This window comes from Chiroxiphia lanceolata, chromosome 5 (genome assembly GCF_009829145.1).
Source record: "Chiroxiphia lanceolata isolate bChiLan1 chromosome 5, bChiLan1.pri, whole genome shotgun sequence".
NCBI lineage: Eukaryota > Metazoa > Chordata > Aves > Passeriformes > Pipridae > Chiroxiphia > Chiroxiphia lanceolata.
In genome coordinates this window covers 55,188,491-55,201,644 of record NC_045641.1, presented here as the reverse complement: position 1 = coordinate 55,201,644, position 13,154 = coordinate 55,188,491, and the positions used below count along the sequence as shown (strand labels likewise).

Here is a 13,154-nt window from a genome sequence, read left to right as displayed (position 1 = left end):
AATGAAGTGGGATTAGCACAATAGAGAATGAGAGCCTATTGCCAGTAACTTGAAACGGTATATTTGTGGGTCTCTCAAAGCAACCCAAACCATCCTATTTTGCTGACTTTGGGGACTTTTCTTTGTAGGTTACAACTTCCATGTTTCACACTGCAACCATTAGGGTTGCAAGCCTATTCCTGTCCCTCTGTATTTTGAAGAATAATACCTAAGGTGTTCAAAGGTATTCCAAGTGCTGACAGCACTGCTCTACCTTGACTACAGCAGAGATCGAAAGTGCTGTGCTGGAAAATTTATTGTACATAGTTGCCCACCAGCAAATATCTGCAATAGGGGATGTGTCAGTTCTTTCATTTTGATTTTGCCTTTCTTTCCCCACTTTATTCCTTCCCCAGGGTCTCCATACTGTTCACAAATGTGTTCTTCTTGTTTATCCCTGTTCTATTAAATTGACTTGTACTAATCTCTTTATACTGAATTGTCAGTACCAAGCATACCTTTTGAACGTTTCTTTTTAAATGTGTCAAGAAGATATTTTTCTCACAGAAATATTTTTTCTTTAATTTGGTTGGTAAAGGATATAGAAATAAAATTGCTGAGTCAAACTTGGCAAGATGAATTGAGTGGACCTTTCTGAGTCTTCTGTGAAGAAGTTGCATTCCAAAGGAAAAGATGCAAGATCAGTTTTCTTAACTGCAGAGCCACTTTTATGCACTAGAAAAACTAGGTGGAGTTTTCAGTTTGTACTAGATAAAGATTGCTACAGTGAATTCCCCATAACTCAGGGACGTAGAGTAGGGAGTTCGTCACAGATGGCCTAGACAGTTAATCTTGATTGTTTTTCCTTCACAGTTATTGCAGCAATGCCATAAATCTGGCATTGCTTTTGAATAAATGCTGGTTTCATGCTCTGGGCATAGTAAGTGGTGTGCATGATCCTTGGTGACAGGGGTGATGTTACTGTGAAATCCGTCTTGTCTGGTTCTATCTCGCATCCCTAAACGTTCAGGACTGGCAGCAGGCATTGCCTGGAAACATAGTTATTTTAGCAGCAACCTAGAAGAGCTGCCTTGTGAAAGCTGCCCTTATTCTAAACGTCTCCATGCACCTTCAGTATAATGAATTATGCTGCATCCACTGCAGAATGACTGGAAATCAACCCAAACAGAACAACTCGAACCTCGAGATTGATGATTTGGTTTCAGGCATTGTTTTGTTACAGAGAAAGAAGCAAATGAGAATGTCAGTTTTGTGCTGAAGGCATCCCCACAGCCCGGTTAGTAGAAACCTTCAGTGCATAAATCAAAACTTAGCTCAAGTCTCAGGTTAGCTTTGCTATTGATCTTTAAGGCTTATAAATAAATGCCTTTTGCAGCTTAAATTATGTCAGCCTCAAAGTTCATGAAACTGTGAAAGTGCTGAGTCAAAAACATTCACATTAATAAGGAAGAGCTGGGAACCACTGGGGTGATGCCAATGTGCCAAACAGTGTTAATAAGCTAAGAAGTTCTTTGGCATGGCTGAGCTAGAGAAAATCATAGCAAATTTATCTCTTGTGAGTAGTCATTTGATTCATGCCTTCTGATTCATGGCTTTGTCTTGGACTGACACTACAAACTTTCTTATCAACCAGCTAAGAAAAATTGATTTTTTAGAAAGGTTTGACCATATTTTCACACTAATCAGAGAAGGGCCACTCATTTATCAGGAACGTACCTTATCAGCAGCCAGTGCCTTACTGATCCACTACTGTATTGCATCTCACTGGACACACCGCCTCTGGCTGGTGTGAGTTTAAATAGTGAAATTTAATTCGCTGAGGCCCTGCACAGATTAGTTCAGCATTATAGCCGCTCTCTTGTACCAAGAGGTACCTGGTAGAGACTGAGTGCTCATAGCTCACAACTGCCTTTTTTCCGTATGGTGCTGCTGGGAAGATTTGGGATCCTGGGCAAATATTCTTTGCTTTGGTGTTGTCCTCAGGTGCTGCACTATGAGAAAGATAAGTCTCTCATGTATCTTTGGAGTTTCCTTATGAGAAAAATCTAAGAACATGACAAAAAGAAGTGTTTTCATCAGTGTAGTTTCATGTAAAATAAAACTTTTAAGGTATGAAGTCACTGGTTTTCATCTCGTTGCCGGTAACTAATATGTTTTTTTTGTTCCTTGGAATGGAAGATGTCTATTTATTAGGGTTGCTAATAAGCAGCTGCAGTTTCTGGATGGCAGGCAACTTACAGCCCTTTGTCTCTGCTCCCTTCTGGATGCATCTCCATCATTGCCCACATGTGTTTTTCAGCAGTCACAAAGCTTTGTGGTAAGATGCAGTAGGAAGGTATTATTATTGCAATTTCATAATGCAGCTATGGTCACACATGACTCTGGGGCAGATGGAAGCTCTCTGAGGTTTTTCTATTTGTGTTTTGAAGGTGGTGCACTCCCTAACCTAAGGTACTCTGCATGCCTCAGCCAGAAACAACCAAATGAGAAATTAGGAATATCAGTTTCACCTATCAAAGCTGACTGAACAACCATTTAAAGCAAGTCTTATTGGTCACACCATAACTATGTCTAGAAAGCCACTTTCATAAGAAGGCCCACAAAGGCTCAGGAGTTTGTGTTTGGTTTTGGTTTTTTTCCCCCAGTGGTGCATACCATTTGGCTGAAGAAGCTTGAAAACACTGTGGGTTTGGGCCTTCTTTATGTTTAATCCGTCCTCAGGTCCCTCCACCCTGACAGGAGGTTCCTAGGCAAATAGACTGTGTGTCAGATGAGCGAGGAAAGTGTAGAAGCTTTATTGTTATGACTTTTAAGCAAAGATTTGTTTGGAAAGGGAGGGAACCCAGTATTCTAGGGAGAACAAAAGAGAGGGTTTGGTGAAGTGATATTTACCACAATTACAAGGGAAGACTTTTGGGGTTGGATTCAGCTCTTGTGTGAATGGGTGCAAGTACCGGCTAACTGCTGATTACAGCAGAGTCACGCCAGATGTGCAACAGCCTATAAGAGTGTGCAATTTCTCTTACAGCCTTTCTATTCCTGTTCCTATCAGGCTGCTTTTTCTCCTCTTTCAGCCTTCTCTTGCTAACGTTTATGATGAACAATTGTCTGCTCCTTGTAATTGGACGGGCATTACAAGCCATGAATGCCATTGTTGCGGTAAACCACTTCCTTTTCGTGTCTCTTATGTCCTTGCTTTGTAAGAGCAGAATAAGCTCAGTTTGGCATCTGAAAATAGGATAACATCAAGTTTCTGCTTCTGTCCAACTGAGCATCTGCAGGGTCTATTGTGCCAGATGCATTTAACCTGGCCTGGCACCAGAAACATTATCTCTGTTCCTGGAATGGCCTGGGATGTAATTGGATGTCAAATCCCCATACATTACATAGACATTGCACAGACTCAAGTAGACTACTGCAGTTTGCCTCAAGCTTGGATTGTCTACTCACTCGAAAAATAAAAGCTAATATTTTGCTTTCTGAAACTTATCACATCCCTTACAGTGCAAATCATACAATAGAAACATAGAATGGCCTGGGTTGGAAGGGACCTTAAAGATGATCTAGATCCACCCCCCACCATGGTCAGGGACACCTTCCAATAGACCAGACTGAACAAAGCCCCATTCAACCAGGCCTTGAACACTTCCAGGGATGAGGCATTCACAACTTCTCTGGGCAACCTGTTCCAGTGCTTCACCACCCTCACAGTGGAGTTTCTTCTTTATATGTAATCTGATTCTACTTACTTTCACGCCTCCTACTCCATGCCCTTGTAAAAGGTCCCTCTCCAGCTGTCCTGTAGCTCCCTTTAAGTACTGGAAGGTGATATAAGGTCTCTTGGGAGCCTTCTCTTCTCCAGACTGAAGAACCTCAAATCTCTCAGCCTGTTTTCATAAGAGAGATGCTCCAGCCCTCTGTTCATCTTCGTGGTTCTCCTCTGGACTTGCTCCAGCAGGTCCTCATCCTTCTTATGTTGGGTGCTCCAGAGCTGGATGCAGCACTTTAGGTGGGGTCTCACCAGAGTGGAGCAGAGGGACAAATACCTGGGCAGATACCTTTGTCCTAGGACTAGAACTTTTTAATACATCAGTTTACACTGCCTTTCTATTTAAGTAACTGCAAATCACCTTATGTATAGTTTATATATGTCTTATATTTGCTATGCAAATCTTACTGAGATAGTGCCTGTTCCTTCAGACAAGCACATTCAAATGTCCTTCTGCTCCTAGAGGAAACGACACTATACAGCCCCTTAAGTCAAGCAGGCATGGTACCTGAATGCAGGGCACTGACATCTGCAGTGTGATGGTGGTAAGAAGCAGCTCAGTGACTTGTGAGAAAGGTAGTTTCAGGCTGTATGTTGGCTGTGCAGACTGCATGGGGCAAAACCCCTGTCCTTAAATTGTAAGTACCCGTAACCTCCCCGCCAGTAAAGTTTCTTGCTCGACATCAAATACGTGAACCTTGCTTTCCTCACCTATAAAATCATAGAATAATTTTTGTTGGAAAAGACCTTTAATATCATCAAGTCCAGCTGTTAACACAACACTGCCAAGTCTGCCACTAAACCATGTTCTTAAGTGCCACATCTCATAATCATGGCTGGGCTTCACGAATGAAGATTTGAGGAGGGCTCTACCCACGTTTGTTAGAAGCATGCTGGTGGCTAAAAAGGCCAATGCAAGACAGGCATGTCGGGTTGCAAAAGGCACAGCAGAAAGACTCCTTATGTGGTATATTCTGCAAGGCACAATCCTTTATGTGTTGTCTTTTCTCCTCAAGAGTGATCCTGCATGCGATCTCAAAGGAAGCAGCAGCGTTATAGATGGTGTGTCTCCAGACCTCCCGATTGGAGGCCGGAGTAGACTGGTTATGTTGATCAATACAGCCAAGGCTGAGATGTTGTTTCAGGGAGTCGTTGTATCTTCTCTTTGGGGCAGCCAGTGGCAAGTTCACCATAAAGCAGGATCTTAGGGAGGCGGTGGTCCTTCATCCTTGAGACGTGCCCTGCCCAGCGCAGCTGTGTTCTCAGCAACATGGCCTCAATACTTGTGACTGCTGCTTGTTCTAGAACAGATGTATTGGTCACATAATCTGACCAGTGGATGTTTAGGATTGGTTGGAGGCAGCACTGATGGAAGCATTCGAAGAGTCGCAGGCGGTGGCGGTAGATGACCCAAGATTCAGATCCATATAAGAGAGTAGACAGCACTATGGCTCTGTAAACACTGATCTTTGTACTTTTCTTCAAGTGTTTATTTTGCCAAACTCTTTTATGAAGCTTTCTGAAGGCACTATATGCCTTTACTAACCTGTTGTCTATCTCTCCGTCAATCTTACCATCCAAGGAGATGAGGCTGCCTAGGTAATTAAACTGCTGGACTGATTTGAGCTCTGATTGGCCAATGGTGATATGGGGATGATGGAAGACTTCCTGAGGTGCCGGTTGATAGAGAATCTAAGTGCCACATCTATCCATTTTCTGGATAGCCTGGACAGCCTGTTGCAATGCTTAACAATCCTTTTGGTGAAGAAATTTTCTTTTCCTAATATCCAACCTAAATCTCCCCTGGTGCAACTTGAGGCCATTTTCTCTTGTCCTATTGCTTATTACTTGGGAGAAGAGACCAAACCTCACCTCACTAAAACCTCTTTTCAGGTATTTGTAGGGGAGCAATGCTGTGTGAACTCTGAGTTGACAACCAAATGACCCTGTACAACACATGCAGTGGGAGAGCATCTGTAGGGCATCTACTCTGTTGCTGTTAGTTCTCCCTGAGCCCATTAGCTCCCTGGCCCTTCAAAACAAGGGCAAAAGCCCTAGGCCAGAGTTTTCAGTTACATAGGGACACTCTTCTGGAGATTATAGGTCCATTGTATTGACTTGCTCAATAGAGCTTCAAAACATTTAACTGTCTTCTAAAGACTCTTTACAAGAAATTACAAGTTGCTTATGTGGTCCATAGATCACAGCACAAAAGCTGTGGTGCTGAGATAATATTCCAGCTCCCCAAAAAAACAAGTGACAGGGATTCATCAACCTGCTGAAGACTAGCCAAGACTTGAGACCATTCAAGTGAAATTAAATAACACTAAGGCTTTATTTTGATTTGTGGCAGCGTTGTATGAGTAAGGAAATAAGGCTAACATAAATGGAAGATCTGTCCCTTGGTCCACGCCATCGTTAACTGCATTGCCCACACTTGAGTTTCTCTCTTTCAGCTCATCCATCTTGAGTTCCACCTTAGGCCAGGCAGTGAGGTGTCCCTGCCCTTCATTACATGTGCCCTGGCACCCCCGTGGCTCCCCCTCTTTTTCTAAATCCTGGAAAAACTGAATCTCACTATTGATTCCAGCCCTGTAGAGTGTGGAAGAGTGTTTCTATTAGTGCTGGACACACATGGAGAGCCATGGGAAGACATCAAAGGGCTGCTAGCATTGGAATGGCACTTGCCTGCATGCACCCTCTAACAAGGATATATTGTAAGCTGATGAGGGATCCTTAGATGAGAGGGCCCTGGACTAGTCAGCCATAGCTAAAATACAACTGATTGTAACTCACAGGATTTGGTGTAGAGGTAGCACTTAATTTAATGGCACGTGCTAATTGTTAGTCATGTTGATTTTGCAGTGAAGGCAAAAATTTTAGAGCACCAATGCTCTAAAAAGGAAGGGTAAATAGAAGCAAGCATAAAGCCCAGTGTAGCAAGACTAATTCGGCAGAATGAATGCTTGCTTTTTCATTGCACTAGTTGAAGTTTCTAAAATAAACAGAACAACCAATTTAAAGCAGATGCATGGAACAACAGTCAGGTTTCATCTCTGGTTTTAATTTTTTTAAACCACAGTATTTAGTTCTCAGAGCTCAAAGGAATTGCAGACTGAATCAGGAGTTTGCTGTAAGTTAGCAGCTTGGAGGAAGCAGATTTGTGGCTGTATAACAGGGAGAGATGAAAAAGCCCTGTTCAAATAACTAAATTATAACAAAATACACAAGTGATGGAATTTGGAGACAAATGAACATCCAGAGCTCCTGCCTGTGAACTGTTATCAGCTCCAACTTGGGAACAATAGAGCTAAGCAATAAATGGCCAACTCAAGCACTGCTTCTTAAGTGATGAAACAGTCAACTCACAAGTTTTATTGGTAGTTGTTATCCTGTGTGCTCCAAAAAAATGAAATGTGGGGTGAATCTATGCTGTGTGAAAACAGAGCTTATTAATGAGGAGTAGTACGATCCCATTTTTACTTCCCTTAGTGACTTTTGGGAGGGACTACTTAACAAAGCAAAAAATATGAAAAAGCCCTCAGGAAAGCCACATGGGTCTGATTTCCCACTTCCCTGCTCACTGTGTCATCATTTACCTCAGAGGCTTTGCATAACTGTGTGTGACTACCCACAGCTTCTGATCTCGTGAGGCTGAAGTCATTCTTCATACAGCCTTCGGCTTTTAAGGACTTGGTGGAGGGGGAGATGATGTTGGGCAGGACAGCTAAGCTAAGACAAAGAAATGTTTTTCAGACAGGGGAGCAAGTTCTGGAAATTCCCAAGGACCAGTCTTGTGACACAGTTATAGCACTGCAGAGAAGTTTTCAAAGCTGTGGGTGAGGTGGGTGCCTGTTGCCAGCCTGGCTTAGACAAGCTGTACAAAGCAGCAACGCTCAGCTGTGTGTGTTTGCACAGTATTACCAGGACACTTGCTGAGAGCAGAAAAAACCCAAAATGGCACTGGAAGAAAATTTCACAAACTTATTGGAACCTCAGCAGGGTTGTCTGTTTCGTTTTGGTTTTCTTTCATGAAGTTTGAAGGGATAATTTAGACATTTTAACACTGGTAACTGTGAGCTCCTAAATTTTTATCTTTAAGACCAAACGACCCTTGGTAACAAGATCCATTGAAGAAGGGCTGTGGCACCACACTGCTTGGTGTGCAGGCAACCAGCCATTTGTGCTGGCGAGAGCACCATGGGCGGAGAGGAGACGGGAGGTCAGACTGTGCCCATAGCTGTTGCACTCAGCTCAGTGCCTGTATGGATTTGGAACAGCAAGTTATTTTGCCTCTCTCTGCCATGTTTTGCGTTGCTGATGCAAAATCTCCCAGAGACAGGGGTAGAAAGGTAGGAAAGAGAGAGGTGATGTGTCTGCAGCAGGTGGGGAGGGATGCAGCTCAAGGGAACATGCTTAATGCAGTGGTAAGGAGTGGAGCGGTGTGCATTAGGGTAGAGTCTAATCCATTCCTTAGCAAATGTTTTCTCTCATTTTGCAGTCTTTATTGTGCTTCTGCTTCTTTCTTTGCCTTTTTCTTCCATTGTGAGTTATTTATCTTTAAGTGATTTATCTTTAAGGGCCCATGTAAGCAGACATTAAGTAGCAGCAAAAATCTGGAGGCATATGTGACGGTGCCTGATGAACCACCACTTGCCTGCAGTAAAGACATCTACCTTGTCATGCTCACTGAAGGCTCATATCCTGATCCAAACTGTGATCTACTGATCTTTTTTTTCTTCTTGGATTGACAAATCTGGACTGGGAGATCACAGGACAGCCTGATATTTGTTATCATTTCCAAATGTGGAGAGAGTGACTCTCTCCTTTTGCTACTCACATATGTGTAATTCATTTGTGTTCACAGCCTCCCATTCTGATCTCCAATCTCCAGCCTTTTTTTAAAATAACTGTCCTCTTCCCCCTTCTCCACTGTTTACGTGTAGTTTCAGAATGCTTTGTTCTATTTCTGTGTAAAAACACTCACAAAACAGCAACAGAAATTATGAAACCACTTAAGCCTTCAGACAAAAAAAATCTGAAACTGTTTATATTCACAAATGGTACCTATTTAAACAGTCTTTGCAACTGTTGCTTCCTCTGGTAGCAAGTTTAATAAAAAAAATTTGAATTTAATTCCAAAAGGATAAATATGACAGCAGATATTTACAGAAGAATTGGATTGTTTTTATGAAAAGAGCATTTTCTCCACAGCCTTGCAAAAGGGATCTAAACAACCGGTCTTACAAAAGATTAAAACACAATCTATCAGTCCAGCACAGAAAGAATATAACTCCAAGCATTCTTGTAATAACAAAACATTACTGACAAACAGAGTAGAGACTGCAGGGCCATTTTTCTACTCTCTATTTCTCTTCTGTCCCATGAAACTCTTTCTGCACCACAATGAGATTCAGTGTTATATGAAATGAGTGACTAAATTCTACGTAATAGTTTTTAAATGTATTAATAAAGAAAATACATGTTCTCTGCTTGTAGAAAAGTATCTTGGTCCCTAAGAAGCATAGAAAAAAGTTGAAAGTGTAGGATGATGAACAAGTTTTCCAACCCAGAGCTTGCATGCTGCAACCCTGTCCCCATAGTTGCAATTTGAAATAGGAGAAAATACTCCAGGGCATGGCAGAAGACAAATAGCCATGTGGATGTTTGCATATTTTGATGGAAATGATGACAGCCTTGGCAAATGATAGGAGCTTTACCGTGAGGCCTGCTGAGAAATGCCAGTGATGCAGGACTACAGTATTCAGATGCTACATGAACACATTTCTCCTCTTCTTGAGAAAAAAATAATGCAATTAGGGACAAGTCTGTCTTTCTGGTTAGGTAAGATAGGAAGGAGAGTAGAAGTCATCACAATTTTCAAACCAGTAGGATATGAAAGCAGTTTTCACCTTTTCATGGATACAGCAGGTTGCTGGGTTTCTCCCATCTGTCTAAGAAAGGTATGGCCAGCATGGTGAATGCCTCCCTACACCCCTGGGAAGCCAAGTGGAGACCACAGCCCAAAGGAAATGATTCTGAATTGTGCTGACTGTGTAGCCTAGGCTTGTGGGTTTCTAGAGAAGAGCAGTACCCCTCCTTGGGGCACCTGAGTTCTCAATCTCAGGTGTTTAGGGACTCTGTGAAGTGCAGTGCGTGCTCACCACATATTCAAAATACAGCCATGGAGAGTCATGACTCCAACAATACCTCCCTTAAGTACTGAGATTGATGGGACCAGCCTGAAATTGCTGAAGCTTCAGAACAAAGACACTGCATTCCTAGGACAGTTTCTCCAGTGCTCCTCGTAGGGAAAAACTTATTAAAGGAATTATATGCAAATAAAGGAGAGCTGAATCAAGATGTATTTGGTTTGGGGTTTTTTTTAAATCCTAAAGTGATAATGTATCAGCATTTAACATTTAACATAAATAAAATAGTGCATTTTATTTACTTCCCTTAGATATGTTTTTCTATGCCTTTTGAATATTTAGCCTCTGAACTTCCTCTGAGTGTTAAACATAGTTTGCTGCCTGTTTTTCTTCTGTAAGAGCTGAAGTATCAGACTGCTTAGAATATGAGAAAATATAGAAGAGGTGTTTTATTTAGGTAGCATTTCTATCAGTAGAGAATTAAATGAGAGAGAAAAACAGTAAAAAGTCTGACAATTTTTCATCATACAACTGCAAGCATGATGATAACAAAAACAGTTTAACAGAAATTAAAATAGCCTTTTATCAGTGGTGATTTTGACCACTCGCAAAATCTTTAGGCACCCATAAAGTGTGGCCTTGTCATTAACCCAATATGCCTTTGACAGAGAAGAGTGTCTTCATTGTAAAGGCATTCAGCCATCTTATACTCAGGGCTGATCTTCCTTGTACCTCATGACATCATTCCAAATGCTTTAGTGGTTACCAACTGTTTTGCTGGACAGTAAAGGAAACTGATCAAAGCTCAGCTCCAAAGATATGTTGATGATATATTTTTTTGCAGTGCTTCCCCCTGACCAAGCCCTGCATTCTCCTCCAGAATCAACACAGGCGTATGCACCACAGGTCTGCAAAGGCTTGAGATTATTTTTTTTTTTCCCAAGGAACCATTTTGCTCTGAATATACCTTTGTCCTAAGCACGAGAAGAACAAAGTGCTAAATATTGCATCATGATACAGGGTTTCTGCTGGAAGAGTCTGCACAGAGGGAACAGAGGACCTTGGCATTCTGCGCATTCCTTGCTTGCAGTCAGGTCAGCTTAAAAAGATAAAGTGCAATCTTCTGCTTGCTACTCGTCATGAAAAATGAAGCCTGATAATTTTGGAGTAATGTTTAGCTTGTCATTCTTGGGCCATTACACTGAGTTAGTAGTGCTAGAAGAAAGGATTTATTTCCTTCTCTCTCTTACTGTAATAAGTCTCAGATTAATAATGTTGTAGGCTTCAAAGTCTGTTTGTTCACAGCTGCTGGCGGGGAAAAGGCAAAAACAAAGATCAGATTTGCAATGATCTGGGCATTAAATCCCTTCAAAAAGTGTCTTTTGGCACCATGGTGAAGAGCTATTAAAAACATTCCTGGGTGACTGTAGAAAAATAACAAGTTTTTATAAATGGCTATAACATCTTGGATTAGCTACCTGACAAATAGGTGTTTTCAGTTGATTTAAGGCCCAGGTCTTCTTTCTGCTGAGGCCTTTTTTCATTACTCCTTTATATGAGTTAAAAAGGGAGTCAGGAGCCAGTTGAAATGGGAATCGGGCTTTTGGGATGCAGCCACAGGAACAATGTCAGCAAACAGAGCAGTGTGAATCAACTATGCCCAGAAATGAATGGGGATCAGCAGCTGCAATATTTGATTGCATCTGCAAGTACAGTATATTAAAAAAAAAAAAACAACACCAAACCCAGCACAGAAAGTAAAACACTCTAAAAAAAAAAATAACGGATAAAGCTGGGGACTCCAGCAACAAACCTGACTTGGCTCAGAGTAACAAATATCTCTCAGGTGTGAGTATCCAAAGTTTATGAGCTGACTGCTGTGTTAACCTCACCACTTGCTAATGGCTGACCTTCCTGGAAGAGGACCACTGGCTGCTCTTCTTGTCAGGTAGAACTTTAAAATCATCCTAGAGGTTTCATTTTCAAACTTGCTTGAGTTCTCTTAGCTTTCGAGACATGATTCTTTCTGTCTAAATATAGGGAAGTGTGTCACAATGTCAAAAATCTTCTGCTGAATATTTTCCTGTGACTCACACAGTGTGCTGTTTAGGTTATTACATTCACTGCGAGTGCCTGCTCCATGCAGAAGTGGGAGCAAGAATTGCTTAAACCAATTCAAAGTTTTCAACTTTGTAGAACAGCAGCCAAGGAATTGCAGATGTGTTAGGTGTTGACTGTGGGAGGCATCGCTCTCTACTCACAGGGCAGTGAACACTTGTGGTAGGTATGCTGGTAGTAGTTGTCTGACTACTGTGGATGTTGAGAGCAAGCAAGAGAAATGTGCAGGGAGTGGGCTGACTCAAAATTTAAAGCTTTCATTTTACATTTTTTTGCACCCAGAGAGTTCAAAGTCCTCAGGGAGAAGCAAAAAATAAGTCCTTTTTTTTCTTTTAAATTCCTGAAGGATGCTGACCGGGTAGAGCCACCACCAGCAACCTCTTCATTAAAGGAAAAACTGAACTTTTGAATGCAATCAGTGTGTGTGCAGTGAAACAATTTATTCGAAAAAGTTCATGCACATGTGGTCCAATGAGCCAATTTTTTTTTAGAAGAGGACACATAGCAGACCAGGGTAGTCACGGGAATTAGGACACAGTTCAGAGGGGAAGTTCTGGTATTGCCCATAGATGAGTGACAGCAAGTGGGAAGAGCACCATAAGGTCACATAGTGGTCAGTTTTTTAAAGAGGAACATGCCAGAAGCATAGAGCCAGGTAGAACATATTGATTGCAACCTTAAAAGATTCTCTGCTGCAAGAATTCTTAGTGGGGGGTACGAAATTTCTTGCCTCATCTTACTGGAAGAGGTGGGAAGCATGGATGTGGGAGTATAATGCGCTGCCTTGATCTGATCATTCCCTAATGTCACTTGTGGGTCCTGTCTAATCCTTCTCTCTGGCAATGGTGTTGTCCATCTGTGTTTATCTCTACTCTGAGTGTCCCATCAGCTTTTAAATTCGTGGATGTGCTCCAGATTCAGTGATGAATTTGGACTTTATGATATTTATATCTCCACCCTTCCCTGACTGTTGCACAAGATTACATGATGGAATTTTTAACGCCAGGTTTTTAAACAGTTCTCATTGATTTAAGGGAGGGGAGGAAAGAAGAGCATTTTCTTCTTTAAAAAATGGAGAGAGGAATAAAGCTTAGGAGGAGGTGGTTAACTTTTAA

The 13,154-nt window shown here is 41.7% G+C and overlaps 1 long non-coding RNA gene across 1 annotated transcript; it reads right to left on the bottom strand.

The window, feature by feature from the left end:
- Positions 1–4,770: 4,770 nt before the first annotated feature.
- LOC116787411 lies at positions 4,771–9,061 on the bottom strand. The gene is made up of 3 exons (XR_004357282.1): positions 9,050–9,061; positions 7,214–7,217; positions 4,771–4,932 (listed from the first exon to the last, which is right to left on the bottom strand). It is a non-coding gene; the product is annotated as an uncharacterized LOC116787411 (long non-coding RNA).
- Positions 9,062–13,154: the final 4,093 nt, after the last annotated feature.